A 20,270-nucleotide genomic window follows, 5' to 3' on the forward strand; every position below is an offset into this window, starting at 1 on the left:
CAGACTCTGGTCCCAGCACTGAGGGCAGCCATTGTCCCTGTGTCTAGCCTCCCCCCTCCAACTTCCTCTACCCATACCCAATCCCCTCTACCTCAGCCTATCCTAAGCACACCTTCAGACCAGCATGCACACACGTCAACACACAAGGGAAGCTCAGGCAAACATAAACACCACACATCCCACAGGCACACACGCAAGCATCACACACATGCAGACACACCAACATCCACTCCCTCCACTGTGCCCCCCTCCTCCTCATCTCCCTCCTTCCTCCCAGTCTCGTCTACACTCACACCTGCATGCACTACATCTACAGCCACTACTGCCATCACCAGCAGACACACGACCACACCCCGCTCACGTGCAGTCACCACCCCCACTGCCATTCACACGTCCCCTGTGTCCTCTCCCAGTGTGTCTGTGACTCCACCTCCCACGTTACACAAACGCAGGTACACACCCACCCAACAGTCATCCACCTCACAACAGCCTCCAGCGCATGCACCTTCACCCAAAGTCACCAAACGAACACCTCCTACAACCACAACCTCTTCCTCCACTCCCAAACCCCCTCCAGCTACCCATCCCAGTGTTTCCCAAAAACCTTTCCTGTCCAACCTTGACCTCTTTCCCACACCTCCCCCACCCCGTCAGTCTCCTAGGGCCTGACACTCCAGGTCCCAACCTAGCACCACAGCCACAACATCTCAGGGACCAGTGGTGCCTGTAGTCACCGGAATCTGGAGTGCACCGGCCACCAGGGCAGCCAGTGTGGCACGGAGCCACAGCACGGACAGTCCCCCACCTGTGAAGCATCAAAAGTTGTCCAGTGCCCGGCGGGAGAGGGGGAAGACTCCAGCCACCAAAGCCGCTCCCAGGTGTACAGGTGGGAGTGTGGAGTCAGCTGCAACACCTTCCAAGGTGGGGAAGGGCCACAAGAAAGTCAGCAGGTCTGGGAAGAGCTGCACGGTGGAGAAGACTGCCATCATCCCCGCTGCCCAGGAGGCCACCGCCAGCACCTGCCCTGCTGCCCAGGAGGTCACCACCATCATCCCCACTGCCCAGGAGGCCACCGCCACACCTGCCCTGCTGCCCAAGAGGCCACCGCCACCAGCCCCGCATGTCCAGAGAGGACCACCAGCACCAGCTCCACTGGGCCAAAGAGGACTGCCAGCCCCAGCCCCACTGGGCCAGAGAGGACCACCAGCACCAGCCCCGCTGGGCCAGACACCATCGCCAGCACCAGCCCAGCTGGGCCATGAAGGACCGCCAGCAGCTGAGTCACTGCAAAGGATCCCACCGCAACAAGCACCGCTGAACAGGGCACTGCCGCAACTAGCACCGCTGAACAGGGCACCGCCGCCACAAGCACCACTGCACAGGGCACCGCAGCAACAAGCACCACTGAACAGGGCACCGCCGCAACAAGCACCGCTGAACAGGGCACCGCCGCCACAAGCACAGCTAAACAAGGCACCGCCGCCACAAGCACCGCTGAACAGGGCACCGCCGCCACATGTCCGGCTGGCCCATGAGCGGCAAGGGCACTGACGCTACTGAGTCCATCACGAGCAGGATGAAGCGCTCTGGGCACCAAGCCCCCTCCAGAACCAGTGGAGAGATCCATCTACTACCTCAGTCCCTGGCAGGATGAAGCACTCTGGGCACCAAGCCCCCTCCAGAACCTGTGGAGAGATACATCCACTACCTCAGTCCTTGGCAGGATGAAGCACTCTGGGCACCAAGCCCCCTCCAGAACCAGTGGAGACTGTCATCCACTTGAGAGACTGGGCTTTGCACGCCCCAGGATAATGCAGTGAGCAACCCACCCACTGTAGAGACTTGAGAGACTGTGGCTTTGCACTCCCCAGGATTGAACAGTGGGCAAACCACCCACTGTAGAAACTTGAGAGACTGTGGCTTTGAACTTTCCAGGATTGAACAGTGGGCAACCCACCCACTGTAGAGACTTGAGAGACTGTGGCTTTGCACTCCCCAGGATTAAACGGTGGGCAACCCACCCACTGTAGAGACTTGAGAGACTGTGGCTTTGCACTCCCCTGGATTGAACGCTGGGCAAACCACCCACTGTAGAGACTTGAGAGACTGTGGCTTTGCACTCCCCAGGATTGAACAGTGGGCAACCCACCCACTGTAGAGACTTGAGAGACTGTGGCTTTGCATTCCCCAGGATAAAGCAGTGGGCACCCACCCACTGTTGAGACTTGAGAGACTGTGGTTTTTGACTCCCCAGGATTGAACAGTGGGCATGTGGCACCCACTGTTCCATCCTGGGAAGTGGCAAGCCACAGTCCATCAGATGGATTACCCACTGTTAATGGAGGAGGCATGGTGCCCAGAGTGCTTCGTGAAGCCCTGCTCGACACAGAACCGGCACTGTCAATGGGTCAGCTGTGCTTGAGACGGCGTTGCCCAGCGGAGCGGTGCTTGACAGGAAGGCCCCAGCGGAGCGGTGCTTGACAGGAAGGGCCCAGCGGAGCGGTGCTTGAGACGGCGGTGGCCAGCGGAGCGGTGCTTGACAGGAAGGGCCCAGCGGAGCGGTGCTTGACAGGAAGGGCCCAGCGGAGCGGTGCTTGACAGGAAGGGCCCAGCAGAGCGGTGCTTGAGACGGCGGTGGCCAGCGGAGCGGTGCTTGACAGGAAGGGCCCAGCGGAGCGGTGCTTGAGACGGCGTTGTCCAGCGGAGCGGTGCTTGACAGGAAGGGCCCAGCGGAGTGGTGCTTGACAGGAAGGGCCCAGCGGAGCGGTGCTTGAGACGGCGGTGGCCAGCGGAGCGGTGCTTGACAGGAAGGGCCCAGTGGAGCAGTGCTTGACAGGAAGGGCCCAGCGGAGCGGTGCTTGACAGGAATGGCCCAGCAAAGCGGTGCTTGAGATGAAGGGCACAGCGGAGCGGTTCTTGTCACGGCGGGCCCCTGTTCAGCGGTGCTTCTCACAGCGGGTTCCTGTTCAGCGGTGCTTCTCACGGCGGGGCCCTGTTCAGCGGTGCTTCTCACGGCGGGCCCCTGTTCAGCGGTGCTTCTCACGGCGGGGCCCTGTTCAGCAGTGCTTCTCACGGCGGGGCCCTGTTCAGCGGTGCTTCTCACGGCGGGGCCCTGTTCAGCAGTTCTTGTTACGGCGGGGCCCTGTTCAGCGGTGCTTCTCATGGCGGGGCCCTGTTCAGCGGTGCTTCTCACGGCGGGGCCCTGTTCAGCGGCGCTTGTCCTGTGTTTCTAGGGAGCCAGACCTGGCCAAGACTTCCCGCTCAGTCGCCATCCGACCTTGCGGTCGCAGGGCCCTCCTGTGATGGAGTCCTGGGCCAGTGGGTGTCATCCGTCACAACCGGAATGGGGCTGGTGGGGCCCTCCTGGGCAGCTCGCCTGCTGCCTGACTTCTCCGCCCTGCTGCCCTTGCCCTCCTTCGCTGAAGCTCTGTGGCCCTTGAGTCCCTTTGATGATGTGGCAGGTGACGGGGCAAGGCTACTGTCCTTGGTGGCAGCCGTCTCAGGCTTGTCGCGCCGGCCCTTAGTTTTTTTTGTCCTCTTCCCAGGGGGTGGGCTGGCTGCCCCCTTGCTGCTGGACGATGTTCCTGCCCTAGGAGCTGGTGGACTCCAATAGCCCTGCACTATGGTCCTAGTAGATATAGGGCTGGTGGTGGCTGAGGTGCTTTTTTGACTCTTACCAGATGGAGGGGGTGGGTCAGTGGTTGGAACGAGGTCAAGGTTGGAAAGGAAAAGCACTTTGGAAGGACAAGGACGGGTAGGTGTTGTGGGTATGGGAGTGGAGGAAGAGGATGTGGTTGTAGGAGAGTCAAGTGTGCTGTCTTTGGGTGCAGGTGCTTGTGACGGAGGCTGTCGTGAGGTGGATGGCTGTTGGGTGGGTGGCTGCCTGCGTTTGTGTGGTTTGGAAGAGGGGGTGACAGACACACTGGGAGAGGACACAGGGGACGTGTAAATGGCAGTGGGGGTGGTGACTGCACGTGTGCGGACTGTAATGGAGGGTGTGCTGGTGATGGAAGTACTGGCTGATGGTGGTGTGCATGCAGGTGTGAGTGGAGACGTCACAGGGAGGGAGGAGGGAGATGAGGAGGGGGGGACACAGAGGTGGTAGTGACTGTTGGCATGTTTGCATCTGGATGTTGCTTGGGTGAATGCTTGTGGGATCTGTGGTGCTTATGTCTGGATGAGCTGCCCTTGGGTGAAGAGGTGTGTGCAGGCTGGTCTGATGGTGTGGATGGGATAGGCAGAGGAACAGGAGACTGGGACTGGGTGGAGGGAGTCAGAAGAGGGAGGCTGGAGACAGGGACAATGGCTGCCGTCAGTGCTGAGGCCAGAGCGTTGAACGATCGCTGATGGGCAGCCTGACCCGAATGAATGCCCTCCAGGTATGCATTGCTCCGATGCACCTCCCTTTCTACATCGTGGATGGCATTCAAGAGGGTAGACTGCCCAACAATGATGGTCCTGAGGAGGTCAATGACCTCCTCACTGAGGGCAGCAGGGGTAACTGGGGCAGGGCCTGAGGTGCCTGGGGCGAAGGAGATGCCCGCCTTCCTGGGCGAGCGGGCACGGAGCGAAGGCTGAGGGTCTGCTGGGAGGGCGGGGCTGGTGCGCTGGGTGGCGGCTGTACCTGTTGTGGCGGTGGGCACGGATGTTGCCGCCACCGCAAGGGAGCTCCCTTCCGAGGATGTGTCGGTGTCGCTGACATCTCCACGGGTCCCCGTTGTGGAGCTCCACTCGCCCTCCGTCTCACTGGTGTACTCGGAGTCTTTTGCATGGCCCTCCGGGGCCATGTGAGATGCAGCTCCCTCGTGCGCCGATGCCACTTCTCCTCCGCCTGATGATGCTAATGCACACATGAACAGGAAGACAAAGAAAATGGGGGGGGGAGAAATGAAGACAGGTTGAGTGCATGCATTGGCAACACCGTTGTCGGAGAGGACAGACACAGAAGCCCCCTGCACTAGGCCGCGCAATCGGGGTACACTACTCAGTTATTGTGACTAGGCCTACAGGTCTATGGACGACAAATGCACACATGGGTGAGGCCGGACCATGGATAGCTGTACTTGGCACCCTACAGAGGTGGGGGGTGGGGGCACAGGGCCATGCCTAACGGAGGGGCCTAGCCTACAGAATGCGCCCTGGCCTAGAGATAGCCACAGCCCTTCTCCCCCACCCAGACATCTTCACTGCGCGCAAAGATAGCAGAATGTGCTGATACTCACCCCCTTGTGTCTGCTGTGATGTCCTCACGCGCCCATCCAAATCGGGGTAGGCCACCGCCAGGATCCGGGACATCAGGGGGGTCAATTGGCGGCTGGCACCCCTCCTACGTTGGGAGGCCATCCCCAGCAGAGACTCGGCGGTCTTTCTGGTCCCGCGGCGGATGTCCTCCCACCTCTTTCGGCAGTGGTGCCCCGTCTGTTGTGGACCCCCAGGGCCCGGACGTCCTTGGCGATGGCACGCCAAATGTCGATCTTCTGATGGGCGCTGACCTATGTGACATGTACATGGTGGTAAAGGAAATCTCATCACTTTTCTGCCTGGTCAATGTGAGTGGACCCCCCTCCCCAACCTTGCCATGTGGCACATGCTCTCATCTTTCGTGCGTTGCACTCCTCATTCGCTCCCCTCCCCACCATCTTACATACACCCCACTCAACACAGGCATAGCCCATTCAACGTGCACCCTGTGTACTAACCTGTTGGTCTGGAGGACCGTAGAGTTGCGCATACTGGGGGAGGACCCCATCAACAAGTTTCTCCAATTCTTCAGAGGTGAAGGCAGGGGCCCTTTCCCCAGTCGCAGCAGCCATTGTATCTCCCAGACCGAGGTCACAGCAGCACTTGCAGTATCGGTCCTCTCCTGTGGATGATCAGGTCTCGAGTGATTAATCAGATAGAAAATGTCTGTCACGCCCGCGGCGGTGCATACCGCGGCGGTGCGTACCGCGACCGCAGGCGCCCATCCTCATTGGCTACTGAAACCCATAAGGTGCAATGTTAACCAATGCGGCTTAGCACCGCGGTCTTCGACCGCCTACCGCCACGGTGTGCCACGCCAGCGCATTGACCTCACATCCCACTGTCACACTTCACAGGTCAGGCAGCCGCCATTTCAAGGGCCCACATGGCATAATTTCTACTGCGTCACACAGGCCTAGGGCTTGCATTGCCACTCATACAAGCCTTTCAATGCATAGTGATTCGTGTACTGTGCAAGCTGTGTGAACGAACCTGTGGGTTGCTTGACTCTGTGCTCCATGTTGTCCTTCCTAAGCACCGTCCGCTGGGACTTGCGAGGAGAAGGATGAATCCTCCCGTGTACCGACCGCTGGTGGACCTGTCGACAATGGAAGAACGACATATCATACTTACATACAGGCTTGACAGAGCAAATATACATGAACTATGTGCCCAGTTGGAGCCAGACCTGATGTCCCCCATCCGCCAACCCACAGGGATTCCCCTTCTGGTGCAGGTTCTGTCAGTACTCCATTTTTTGGCAAGTGGGACTTTTCAGACAACAGTGGCCATATCATCTGGGATGTCTCAGCCTATGTTTTCTAAGGTTTTGTCCAGAGTGTTGTCTGCCCTGATGAAATACATACGGAGCTACATTATTTTCCCTGAGGTGGGCGATTTGGCTACAGTGAAGGGTGATTTCTATGCCCTTGGACATATCCCCAACATCATTGGTGCCATTGATGGGACCCATGTGGCTTTGGTTCCCCCCAAAGAAAGTGAGCAGGTGTACAGAAACAGAAAAAGTTATCATTCGATGAATGTCCAGGTGGTCTGTTTGGCTGACCAGTACATCTCCCATGTAAATGCCAAGTTCCGTGGGTCAGTGCATGATGCGTATGTCATGCGAAATAGCAGCATCCCTTATGTGATGGAACAGCTACAGAGACACTGTGTGTGGCTAATTGGTGACTCTGGTTACCCCAACCTGTCGTGGCTACTGACCCCAGTGAGGAATCCCCGGACCAGGGCAGAGGAACGGTACAATGAGGCCCATGGGCGAACTAGGAGGATCATAGAAAGGACCTTCGGGGTCCTGAAGGCCAGGTTTAGGTGCCTGCATATGACAGGGGGATCCCTAATGAACTCACCAAAGAAGGTGTGCCATATCATCGTGGCCTGCTGTATGCTTCACAATCTTGCTTTGCGACGCCAGGTGCCTTTTCTGCAGGAGGATGGTCCAGATGGTGGTGTTGTAGCAGCTGTGGAGCCTGTGGAGAGTGAAGAGGAGGAAGACGACGGGGACGACACTGACATCAGGGATACAGTCATACAACAATATTTTCAGTAGCACACAGGTAAGAATCACCCACGCCATTTTACATTTACTTAAGGCCTCATGCGTCTCTACTGTCTGTGTTTCCCCCCAGTTCCTGTTAACTGATTTGTGACTTTCCCTTCCCTTTTCAGAGCTGTATGACCCACTGCGTGAGTTCTGCTTTGTTTGCCCATGGACTAAAGCTTATTGAAATTGGTATGTTGTCATAACAAAGTAACTGGACATTATTGCACCGTTATGTGTAATACATTTGTTAAGATTACAAGCAGACTCCTGTTATTTTAAGTGCAATAAGTGATTTATTTTAAGTGCTACATATAGGTACATGATTGTAAAACGGTGATGGGTTGGGGTGGAGTAATGTCCATGGCAGAGTCCAGTTCTCAGTCTCACAGGTGCATTGTCCATATGCCTGTGGAAGGATGGAGCAGGAGCAGTTAAAGGTTGGACAGGGTGACAATGTGGGACAGTGGAATGACATCAGGGGGTATCTTATGCTGGCGGGGATCTTGCAATCCTACTCTGTCTTCTTGTGAGACCTCAGGTTCCGCTTGCGGGGTGGTTCTTCTTCTGCAGGAGGTGGGGTTCTGGTGGCCTGTCGTTGTGTGGGGGCCTCCTGTCCACTAGCGCCGGCGGAGGTGGTAGGCTGTTCCTGGCCTGGGCTAGTGACAGGGGCCCTTTGGGGTGCCACATGGTCCCGCAATGTGGTGACTATCTGGTTAAGGGCCACGACGATGGTCCCCATTGCGGAACCGATGTTCCTCAGTTCCTCTCTGAACCCCATGTACTGTTCCTCCTGCAGTGCCTGGATCTCCTGGAACCTGGCCAGTACCGTCGCCATCGTCTCCTGGGAGTGGTGGTAAGCTCCCATGATGGAGGAGAGGGCCTCTTGGAGAGTCGGTTCCCTGGGCCTGTCCCCCCCTGTCGCACAGCAGCCCTCCCAGTTCCCCTGTGTTCCTGGGCCTCTGTCCCCTGGACGGTGTGCCCACTACCACTGCCCCCAGGTGCCTGTTGTTGTTGGGGTGGTGGGTCAACCTGGGTGCCCTGTAGTGGTGGACACACCGCTGATTGAAATGTCCTGGAGACAGAGGCATGGGCCCGCTGGGTGGGAACTGTGCTGGTGTTCCCAGAGGGGGTTGGGTCTGGTGTAGCCTGTGGCTGTCTGTGGGGAACCGACTGTCCAGAGGTCCCCGATGGGCCGGGCTGGTCATCTGGGTCCAGGGAGACAGAGCTGCTGTCATCGCTGGGGGCCTCTTCTGGGGGTGGGATGGACATCTCTGTACCCTCCGTGGCGGTGTGGTGGCGTTCGGTCCTGCACGGGTATAAAGGTATGGTTATTGCTTCTGTGTGTGGCATTTCGTGTGATGGGTGGGTGTCCGTGTACCTCAGTGCAGGCATTCCCTTGTGGGGGCTTTTGTGAGGGTGGCTTGAGGGGGTGATGTGTGTGTGCAGTGGGCATGCTTTGGTGATGGGTGTCTATGCTTTGTGGTCGCATGCAGGGCTTGGTGTTGGGATGGGTGGGTTGTGATGGTGAGCCATTTGCAAGGAGTTGGTGTGATGGGGGTGGGGGTGAGGGTGGGGGTATGTGCTGGCATGCAGGTGGGGTGGGGGTGGGAAGCAGTAGTGAAGATTTGACTTACCAGAGTCCATTCCTCCGGCTACTCCTGCGAGGCCCTCAGGATGCAGGATGTGCAAGACTTCCTCCTCCCATGCTGTAAATTCTGGGGGAGTAGGTGGGGGTCCGCCGCCAGTCTTCTGCAACGCAATGTTGTGCCTTGATACCATGGAACGCACCTTCCCCCGTAGGTCGTTCCAGCGCTTCCTTATGTCATCCCGATTGCGTGGATGCTGTCCCACCGCGTTGACCCTGTCCACTATCCTTTGCCATAGCTCCATCTTCCTGGCAATTGTGGTGTGCTGCACCTGTGCCCCGAGGAGCTGGGGCTCTACACAGACTATTTCCTCCGCCATGACCCTGAGTTCTGCGTCAGTGAACCTGGGGTGTCTTTGGGGTGCCATGGGGTGGTGTGGATGAGGTGTGGGGTGGCGTTTGTGGTGATGAGTGTGGTGCGTGTGGTGGTGTGTGGTGTTTGGTGCGTGAATTCTGTGTGGGTGATGGTGTTGTGTGCCTCTGTGTTGTGGGATTGTCTATTCTGTGCTCTCTCTCTAGCCTTCGTCAATAATTTCTGGTCGTAGGGGTTTGTGGGTGATGTGGGTGTGTGTTTTATATTGTGTTGGGTGTGTGGGAGTGGTGTTAGTATGTGTATCAGGTGTGTGTGTTTCAAAATGACCAATGTGGCTGAGTTTCTATGTGTGTGTGTATTTTTAACCGCGGCTGTGTGTACCGCCAATGGAATACCGCGTTTGAAAGACCGCCGCGTGGATTCGTGTGTCGTGATAGTGTGGGCGTATTTCTGTTGGCGTGACGGTGGAGGTTTGGTCATCACCATTTTTTCGCTGACCTTTGGTATGGCGAACTTTTGTGGATGTCGGGTTTTTGGCGGTTTGCAAGTTGCGGGTCAGAATGACCATGGCGGTTTACCGCGGCCGCGGCGGTGTTATGGCGGTCTTCTGACCGGCGGTAAGCGCCTTTTACCGCCGAGGTCAGAATGACCCCCTTAGTCTCTTTTTTGAAGATTTTCTTCAGCGGGACGAACCTGTCAGTCCAATCCAACCTCCTGGAGCCCTTCTCTGGATACGCGTCGCGGGAATCCTCAGTGGAGATTTTTGACCTTCGGACTTAGTCATTTTTTTGAGGTGAAAATCCTTCGACCGGGGTAAACCTGGATCTTGATCTGACGTCCCTGGAGCCCTCCTTGGATACGCTGGCTGGGAGGTCCCAGTCAACTTTTAACCTTCGGACTTAGGCGGTGATTCTAACCGCGGCGGGCGGCGGTCGCCGCCCGCCATGCGGTTACCGCCAAATGACCACACCGCGGTCACAAGACCGCGGCGGCCATTCTGGCTTTCCCGCTGTGCTGGCGGGCGACCGCCAAAAGGCCGCCCGCCAGCACAGCGGGAAAGACCCAGCAACGATGAAGCCGGCTCCGAATGGAGCCGGCGGAGTTGCTGGAGTGCGACGGGTGCAGTAGCACCCGTCACAAATTTCAGTGTCTGCTAGGCCGACACTGAAATTCTTTTTGGGGCCCTCTTATGGGGGCCCCTGCAGTGCCCATGCCATTGGCATAGGCACTGCAGGGTCCCCCAGGGGCCCCGCGGCACCCCCTACCGCCATCCTGTTCCTGGCGGGAGACCTGCCAGGAACAGGATGGCGGTAGGGGGTGTCAGAATCCCCATGGCGGCGGAGCGCGCTCCGCCGCCATGGAGGATTCTCAAGGGCAGCGGAAAGTAGGCGGTACACCGCAGACTTTCCGTTTCTGGCCGCGGCTGAACCGCCGCGGTCAGAATGCCCAGCGGTGCACCGCCAGCCTGTTGGCGGTGCTACCGCGGTCATTCGCCCTGGCGGTTTTTACCGCCAGGGTTAGAATGACCCCCTTAGTCTCTTTTTCTGAGATTTTCTTTACCGGGACGAACCAGCAAATCAGGCCGGGTCGCAGTTGAGTCAAGCCGGCTAGAGTTGCCGCGGCAGGTCGGTCCCTCTATGGAGCTTTTTTTCAAAAGTTCTCCAAACTTCTCCAAACTTCTGGGGCTTCTCCCATATGTCCTTTTAAGGTTCTTTTGGGGTCCACAGCTCACCCCAAGGGTCCAGAAGTTCTGAGATGGTCCTTGGGGGGTGCAGACTACAACTCCCAGAATGCACCTGGCACAAACTCCTTTTTGGCCACTGGACAGTGGTCAGCTGGTCGCTTTCTTCAGGAGTTGGTGCAGGGGACTCTGGTGAGCAATGTTTCACCTTTAGCAAACAGGGAGTCCCTCCTTGAACCAGTTGAAGCCAGGCAAAGTCCTTCTTGTAGTGAAGCCCAGGTGTGCAGCTGGTGCAGTCCCTCTGAGTGCTGGTTCCAGGTGCAGGCCAGGAATCCAGCAGGGCAGTCCTTCTTCTTCTGTAGTTCTTCCTTGTTGGGTGTTGGAGGGAACTGAGGGGTGGGTGCAGGTCTGCCAGTTTTTTCCTTGCTCCTAGGTTTAAAGCAGGGGGTCCTGGTTCTCCAATCAGGGACAGGGTCCTTCCCCCTGTGATGACCACTTCCTGGGAAGTGTGGCAAAAATCAATCCCAGGAGGCAACATTATCCAAAAATTCATCATGGCTGAATCTGATTTTTGGAGGTTACATCTGGCTGAGCCCACCCACTGGTGTGGCTAAAAATCATAAACAAACCCCTCTCCTGCCCTCTCCTAATCTAATCAAGGGGGCACCTAGTTGTCTGGGGTTGCAGGATGTGGGGGTGTTGCTGGTTGCTCCAAATGTCCTTCTCTGCCTTATGAAGACCAGTTTGGCAGCCCTCCCCCTTCCTGCCTCACCATCTGCTGAGGGGAGATTCCCTCCCACAGGTACATTCCTTTGTGTGAAGCCAGGCCACTTCACACCTCATCAAGGCAGCCTGGCCAGGCTGCTAGAGGCTGGCCAATCAGAGCACAGCAGCAAAAACAATGCAGGGCTGAAAGTGGCCACATTTCAGGTAAAGTTTAAAACTCTTTACCTGAACAAGTTATATTAAATCCCACAACTGGAAGTTGTGGGATTTATTATAACAATTAATTTGATACCAAACTCTTGGTATCCATCATTTAAGGGGACTTTAAAAATTAAAATAACGTCTCCCCATTCTAGCCTATGAAGGCCAATTACTACAATGAGGGAAAAACGAATTTGGCTGTTTTACCTCACCAGGGCTTATAAAACTATTTTTATAAGGTCCCTGCTTATAGTTACATGGCACCCAGCAATAGGGGCACATAGGGCACACCTTAGGGGTGACTTATATGTAATAATAAGGTAGTTTAAGACTTTGGAACTACTTTTAATTCCAAAGTCGAATTTGCATATAACTTTAATTTAAAAGCAGCCAGCAAGGCAGGCCTGCCTTTAAAATCACACTGGGCACCCCAGCAGTGTACCTATGGGTGCACTACCTGTGCTGTGGTCCCTAAACCTACATGCCCTACCATTTATTAGGAATTTATAGGTAGGTTAACTTAGCCAATTGTAATTAGCCTAATTTGTATATTGATTTTACACAGAGCACAGGCCCTGGGACTGGTTCGCAGTACCCAGTGCACCATCAGAGTCAGCAAAACACATAAAAAAGTGACAAATGGGGGCAAAAAGTTAGGGGGCCTCTGCAATCAGCCCTGTTTTCTCACACTCAGACATTCATGCACCCAGCCACATACCCACTCAGGCTGTCACACAAACACTCACAGCTCACAAGTAAGTGTAACTTGTGCCCTGAAGTAATTATAACTCGTACGCTTGCCATGCACTGCTAATTACCCCTCAAATTACAGCACTCATGTCATCTTTGATAACATCACTAATAATATCAATGTAATATTTGCAGTAACATTTTTGACGAAAAAACTGTGCATGGCGGGGGCACGTGTTATAGTTACCTTAGGACACAAGTTATACTTACTTGAGATAACTGTAGCTATAAATGATGAATTTCTATGGTTTTGTACGTTTGAAATGTGAGTCTAACTATAACGTCCCAGTAACCTTTCTTTTTTTTAAATGATTTCAATATATATATGTGTGTGTGTTTTGGCTCTTGCCTTATTGAGCACATGGCTGCAATTGCGATCACAATCATTTTTCTAAACTTACAAACTGCCTCTGCTCTACTTTACTGACAACTATTAAAACCCATTCCAGTTGGGATATCATTTGTCGGTGTCCTGCAGTCAATTCAATTCTTACCTGCTTCTTTTATGGTGTTACTTAGAGATACATTTTTAGTCAAATTTGAATACAGAGGTATTTTTAGGCTCATGTTACAAATTAGTCAGGAGTGTTTACATACATTTAAAATTGGATCATTTGATGATTTTGGCTAAAACAGACAATGGTATTCTGTTGAACTTGGATGGAGTATACTCCACTTTAGAGCTTTACCATTTAAGATATCACATAGGATGTACTTATATATAGCTTGGTCATTAAAAATATATTTTTTAAAACAGATTATTCATCAAGTTAAGCAATTGTTTCAGGCATTTAATTACATCAGCACGTCATGAACACCAAAAAGTCCAGCTCAGCCTTTCATGCTTCTGAGGTTTATACCTTGAGCAGCAATAAATTGAATACTAGCAAAACCTGTTTATATAATGCTTAGAAACAGCTTTAACTTTTGTATGCAATAGGACATTAAGGCCCTCATTATGACACTAGCGGTAAAGCGCCAAATTACCGCCACAGTAGCGGATATCCATTCACCATATTATGACACACATACACCAATCTGACAGAATACAGCCACATACACAAATCTACCAGACCAAAGATCAGTGATAAACTAGCAGTCACAAAACCTACACTGTTACGCCAACAGACCAACACCCATCACATTATGACCCACGAATCACCACAGAGGACATTCGATGGAGGTAAACCATTGGCGGTACATACCGCCATCCTCACAATGGACACCCACAGACAAAACAACAATACATTGGCCAATTCAAACAACACACATATGACAGCCACACACACACCACACCCACACACCCACACCACTATAAAACACACACCCATAGTACCCACAACCCCTTACGAATACAAATCATTGGCACAAGACCGACACCAAGACCTCTGCAACAACTAGAGCCACGCACCACTCACACCCATATACCCCTCAGGCACTCCACATCACACACCCCAACTTATTACCCAACACACCTTCACCAACACACATTACATAACACCCATGGCACCACAAAGGCACTCCTGTTTCACTGAGGAGGAGTTCAGGGTCATGGTGGAGGAAATTGTCAGAGTAGAGCCACAGTTATTTGGAGCACAGGTGCAGCAAATATAATTAGCTAGGAAGATGGATCTATGGCGGTAAGCCATGGACAGGATCAACGCCGTGGGACAGCAACCCAGAACATGGGACGATATCAGGAAGAGGTGGAGCGACCTACAGGGGAAGATATGTTCCATTACAGCAAGACACCAGCTCGCTATACAGACGACTGGCGGTGGACCCCCACCTCCTCCCCACAACTCACAGCATGGGAGGAGCAGGCACTGGCAATACTGCATCCTGCGTTTTGGAGGAGTACTGGACTTTGGTAAGTCATCCTTCATCAATTATCACCCCCCATACCTCCATGCCATCACGCACCCTCACCCTCATTCCCATCACTCTACTCCATCCCACACACTCCACCATCACATCACACTAATCCCATTACGAAGCCCTGCATGCTGTACCAATGCATGGATGCCCCTCACAGCCCTGCCTGAACACTCATCACTAAAGCATACACAGCATAGGGAAACTAACAATCCCACCATACACGAGTAAAAGCTGGAAGGCCATCACCAACCATAGAGGGGAAGCCAGGGATGTATAATATGTCATACATATGAAGCATAATACATCATTTACATCCCCACAGGTACCCCAGCCAGTGTCTCTGGAGAAGAGGTGCCATTACTATACAGTCCCCCAACAGAAGAGACCACAGTGATGACAGCAACTCTGGTCTTCAGGGTCTGGATGATCTACTGGCCCATCAGGGACCACTGGTCAGCTGGTAACCCAAGCCCATTCACAACCACCACAGAGCCTCCCCCATCAGGAACCAACATCACAGCACCCACCCAGCATCCCCAAATCTCTGTCCCAGGACACGTCAATCAGCAGTGTGCCCACCTGTGGATGGACCCCAGGCCACACCTCACACACAAGACAATCAGGGACCTGGGGTCAGTAGCAGTGGGCACACGGTTCAGGGGACAGAGGCACAAGCCAACAGGGACACTGGGAAGACTGCTGTGCATCAGGGGGAGGACAGGAGCAGGGAACCGAATCCCCGAGTTCATGGGAGCCTACCAACATTCCAAGGACACAATGGGCCAGATCCTAGACAACGTGCAGGAGAACAGTCAGCTGCAGGAGGGACAGTATCAGGGGATCAGGGAGGGCTTGGAAGCCATCAACAACACCATGATCTCCATAGCAGTGGTGCTGGCAGATATGGACAACACTATGAGGGAGGCAGTGTCACACCAGCTGGCTCCTGCCACTAGCCAGTCATCTGAACAGCCCTCCTCTTCCACTGCGGATAGTGGCCAGGAGGCCCCGCCACAGGACCAACAGCATCCCTCCCCCTGCAGATGGTGAACCACCCCGCAAATGTTCCCTGTGAACCAGACAGAAGCCAGAGACACTTGCCAAGATCACTGCCAGGAAATGAGACTCTCCTTATTGTCCCCCTTGTGTCCCACTCAGTAACTTTGTCCACCTTGAACTGCCATTGCTCCCCTTCCTACGACCACATGGACAATGAACCTGTGCGACGAACAGACTGGAACAATACCCTGGGCTTTCCCCATCACCACCCCATCTCATTGGACTTTCCCCTCTATATAATAGCACTACAATAAACACCCTTGGATAAAAATCGACTTTGAGTATGTCATGTATTTCAAATATGTATTGATTGAAACAGCTACAACCATTGCAAATGAACTGTACATAGAATGAGCATAGAATTAATGACCTGTATCTGGCTGTTGTGATCACACCTGGAGTATTTGTCAGATCACCAACATATGCAAAAATAATATCCAGAGGTAACAGTAAGTGGGCAAATAAGTGGGAAATGCCAGCATGCCAATGCCACACAGAATACAACCAAGGTCATGGTGATGTGAAGTTGCACTGTCTCACCTGTGTGTCTTTGGAAGTACTGACGTATCACAGATGTTCTGTTGTCTACATCCTCATCCTCTGCCCCTTCATCTTCACTGTCCACAGCGTCCACTGCTGCCACAAGGGCATCTCCAATCTCTTCCTCCTGCAGAAAAGTTGCATGTCGTCTGAGGGCCAGGTTGTGCAACATGCAGCATGCCACTACTATCTGGCAGACCTTCCTGGGTGGGTAGCACAGGGATCCACCAGTCAGATGGAGGCACCGGAAATTGGCCTTTAATTATCCTTCTGGTTTGCCCATGTGCCTCATTATGACTTTCTTCTGTCCTTGTCCTGTCATTCCTTACAGGGGTCAGCAGCCATGGTAGGTTTGAGAAACGAGTCATCTGCAAATATTGAGGGACACCATTTAGCCACACCCTTTCCTATATGGCCAACACCAGAGGCGTACACCAACATATACTGGGTGGGACCCAGGGCTCACCTATTAGCCACACCCTGTGCTTCTGTAGTTGGCACATCACGTTTCTCAAACCTGGCTTCAGGACAAAGGCATCCTGCACCAACCCAGGATACTTAGCATTGGCATGGGAGATGTACTGGTCTTCCAAGCACTCTATCTGCTCTGTCCAGTCTATAGGTGAGTATTATGTGCCTGTCCTCCATTGTAGCCAAGTCCACCAGGGGTCTTTACACAGGGGTATGTCTCCATGTCCTATTCATCCACAGCGGTAGGTATCGAAGGTAGGATAGAGTGAGGAGGCTGTCACAGACTGAACAATGGAGCCACAACAGCAGTCCGCAATCTGCAAACATGTTATAGGACACTGTAATTTGTGAAGTATGTGCCTATTTATCCTGTGATCCAGCATTAATCTATAGGCCTGTTCCCACCACCTGAAATTGCGTCCGCCTGATCTTTGTGGAGGGACAGGTGGAAGTGAGGTAATGCCGCTGACGCTGTGTGCTGTGGTGGTTGGCGGTCGTGAACCGGCGTGCAATTCCTGATTGGTTATAATTGGGCCCTATGGGGTACAGTGGGCTATGGTGATCTATGCCGGTGGTGACTGTATGCACCACAGCGGATGTGACTGCCATTTTCTATCAGATTCAATACTTGTTTCCTGACCTTCAATGGGAGATGACCTGCACTGCATGTCCTGCTGTGACCTGTGTCTGGAACCTACCATGCACCATGTTTACCGGGGAAAGGGCCCCAGCCTTCACTTCTGAGGAGTTGGAGTGACTGGTGGATGGGTTCCTACTCCAGTACGGACTGCTGTATGTGCCTCCAGACCAACAGGTGAGTATACTGTGGGCACGCTGCATGTGGCATGAATGCATGGAGTTGTGTGTGTGAAGGCCTCGTGTAATGGGGGTGGGTGGATGTCCTCTTTGCAGTGTACACATTATGTGCTGGGCTATGTGTGTGGCAATGGTGATGGAAACTGGTATGATGGGCCATTTGTGTTTGTCTAGTGGTGTTCTCCTGTCTGTATTGCCTCTGCAGGTCACTCCCCATCAAAAGAAGGGAATATGGTGTGCCATCGCCAAGGACGTGCGGACCCTGGCGGTCTATGGCAGTCGGAGCACCCACTGTTGAAAATGGTGGGAAGACCTGAGATGCTGGGCACGGAAGATCGCGGAGGCCCAGCTGGGGATGGACTCCCAACGATGTTTGGGTGCCCATCGGATCATGACCCCACTGATGGCCCGCATACCAACGGTGGCCTACCCTGAGCTGGATGGGTGCTTGAGGGCATCACAGCAGCCACAAGGGGGTGAGTACAGTGGCCATCATTGAAGCTCACGGCTGGAGTGGTGGTATCCAGGTGGTGGTTGTGTGTTAGTGGGTGCCCCTAGGCCATAACAGACATAGCAGCGTAGGTCCTCTGGTGGCTAAGGGCTTAAATGTGAAACACTGCTTACCTTGCTTGTTAGTATTCACTACTGGTCAGGGCTGCAGGGATCCCAGGTGTGCTGCAGTAGGCGGTGTGTACCCCTCCTCATTCCTTGTTGAGTAGCCATTTCACTGGTAGTGCAATGCCTAGTGCGTAGGCCTGTTCCCTGTGTGTGAGGGTGCTGAGTACACCAACGGTGGTGTTGGTGCAGTCATTGACCCAGTAATCCTTTGTCTCTCTCCCCCTTTTCTTGTTTTGTCATCCTTTCCTTATGTGCATTAGCATCATATGGCGGAGAAGCAGAGGCACTGCTGACAGAGGGAGCAGCATCCAACAGGACCCTGGAGGCAGAGTTGACCGACGCTGCGGCACCAGTGGGATGGAGGGCGAGGGGAGCACAACAATAGAGACTGGAGGCCTCAACACAGACTCTGATACCTTCTCCGATGGGAGCTCCCTGGTGGCGGCAGACACCTCTGTGACCACCCCAGCTGCAGGTACAGTCGCCACCCCATACCAGCACCGCCCTCCCAGTAGCCCCTCAGAGACTTGCCCATTCCTGCTCACCCAGGAGGGTGGGCATCTCCTTCAACCCAGGCACCTCAGGCCCTGCCCCAGTGAGCCCTGCTGCCGTGAGTGAGGAGTCTATTGACCTCCTTAGATGCATCTCTGTCGGGCAAACAACCATTGTGAATGCCATCCAAGGGCTGGCAGCCCAGATGCAGCAATCTAATGCATTCCTGGCGGACATTCATGGTGGATTGGCGGCCCAACAGGGATACATTCAGGCTCTGGCCTCCTCTCTGATGGCAACCATTGTCTCTGTTTCAACCGTCCTCCCTCCAACTTCCACTTCCCAGTCCCATTCTCCTCAACCCCAACCCATCCCAAGCACACAGGCAGACAAGCATGCACACAAGACAACACCCAAGAGTGTCACAGGCAACCACAAGCACCCATCCCACAGGCACTCACACAAACAACATTCATTTTCAGAAACAACAACATCCACTATTTCCGCTGTCTCCCCCTCCTCCTCCTCCACCTCCCACCCAGAGTCCACACTCAGTCCTGCATGCACTACATCAATATACACTACTAGCATCATCACCACACAAAGCAGAACACACACCTCACTGGCAGACACCTCCACAACATCCATGCACATGTCCCCTGTGTCTTCTCCCACTGTGTCTGTCCCCCCTCCTAAAGTACACAAACACAAGCACTCAGGCACCCAACAGCTATCCACCTCACACTAGCATACAGCCCATGCACCTGCACTCAAATACAGCAGACAAACATCTCCAACAACCACTCCCTCAACCTCCACTCCCATTACTCCTCCCTCTCCTTGCCCAAACATCCCTAAAAAGCTTTTCCTTTCCCAGATTGACCTCTACCCTACCTCTCCACCCCTGTCTTGCACGTATGGGCAGGGTAGCAAGGACCCAGCCAAGCACCTCTGCCAAACAGTCCACGGGCCCAGTGGTAGCAGCAGCTACTCAAGGTGGAAAGGATTCCATGTCAACAATACTGAAGGGGAAGGAGCCCGCAGCAGCCACAAAGAAGGAGAAGGAGCCTACACCAGCTAAGAAGAAGAGGAAGGAGCCTGCACCAGCTGCAAAAAAGGAGAAGGAGTTTGCACCACCTACAAAAAAGGGGAAGGAGCCTGCACCAGCTGCAGAGAAAGGGAAGGAGCCTGCACCAGCTGCAGAGAAGAGGAAATAGCCTGCACCAACAGCTGTCACAGAGCCCCCACTGCCAGGTGTGGTTGTGCAGGCATCAGAGAGTGCAGGGGCTGAGCAGGAGCCTCCCACAACCACCACCACAGTGCAGCCATCGGAGGTTGCAGGGGCTGAGCAGGGGCCTCCTACATCCACCACCACAGTGCAGCCATTGGAGGGCGCAGGGGCTGAGCAGGAGCCTCCCACAACCACAGTGCAGCCGTCACCACCAGCGGACGCCATACAGTCCATCCTCCAAGGGCTGCTGTGCAGCCTTCCCCCTCTAGAACCAGTGAGCAAGTCACCCATTCAAGAGACTGTGGCCTTGCACTCCCCAGGACCAAGCACATGGCATGTTCCCCCTCCAGAACCAGTGGGCAAGTCACCCACTCGAGAGACTGTGGCCTTGGGCTCCCCAGGACCAAGCACAGAGCATGTTGTACCCTCCAGAAACAATGGGCAAGTCATCCACTCGAGACACTCTGGCCTTGCACTCCCCAGGACAGAGCACAGGGCATGTTGCCCCCTCCAGAACCAGTGGGCAAGTCACCCACCTGAGAG

Source organism: Pleurodeles waltl, chromosome 4_2, assembly GCF_031143425.1.
Source record: "Pleurodeles waltl isolate 20211129_DDA chromosome 4_2, aPleWal1.hap1.20221129, whole genome shotgun sequence".
In the NCBI taxonomy this organism is placed as follows: domain Eukaryota; kingdom Metazoa; phylum Chordata; class Amphibia; order Caudata; family Salamandridae; genus Pleurodeles; species Pleurodeles waltl.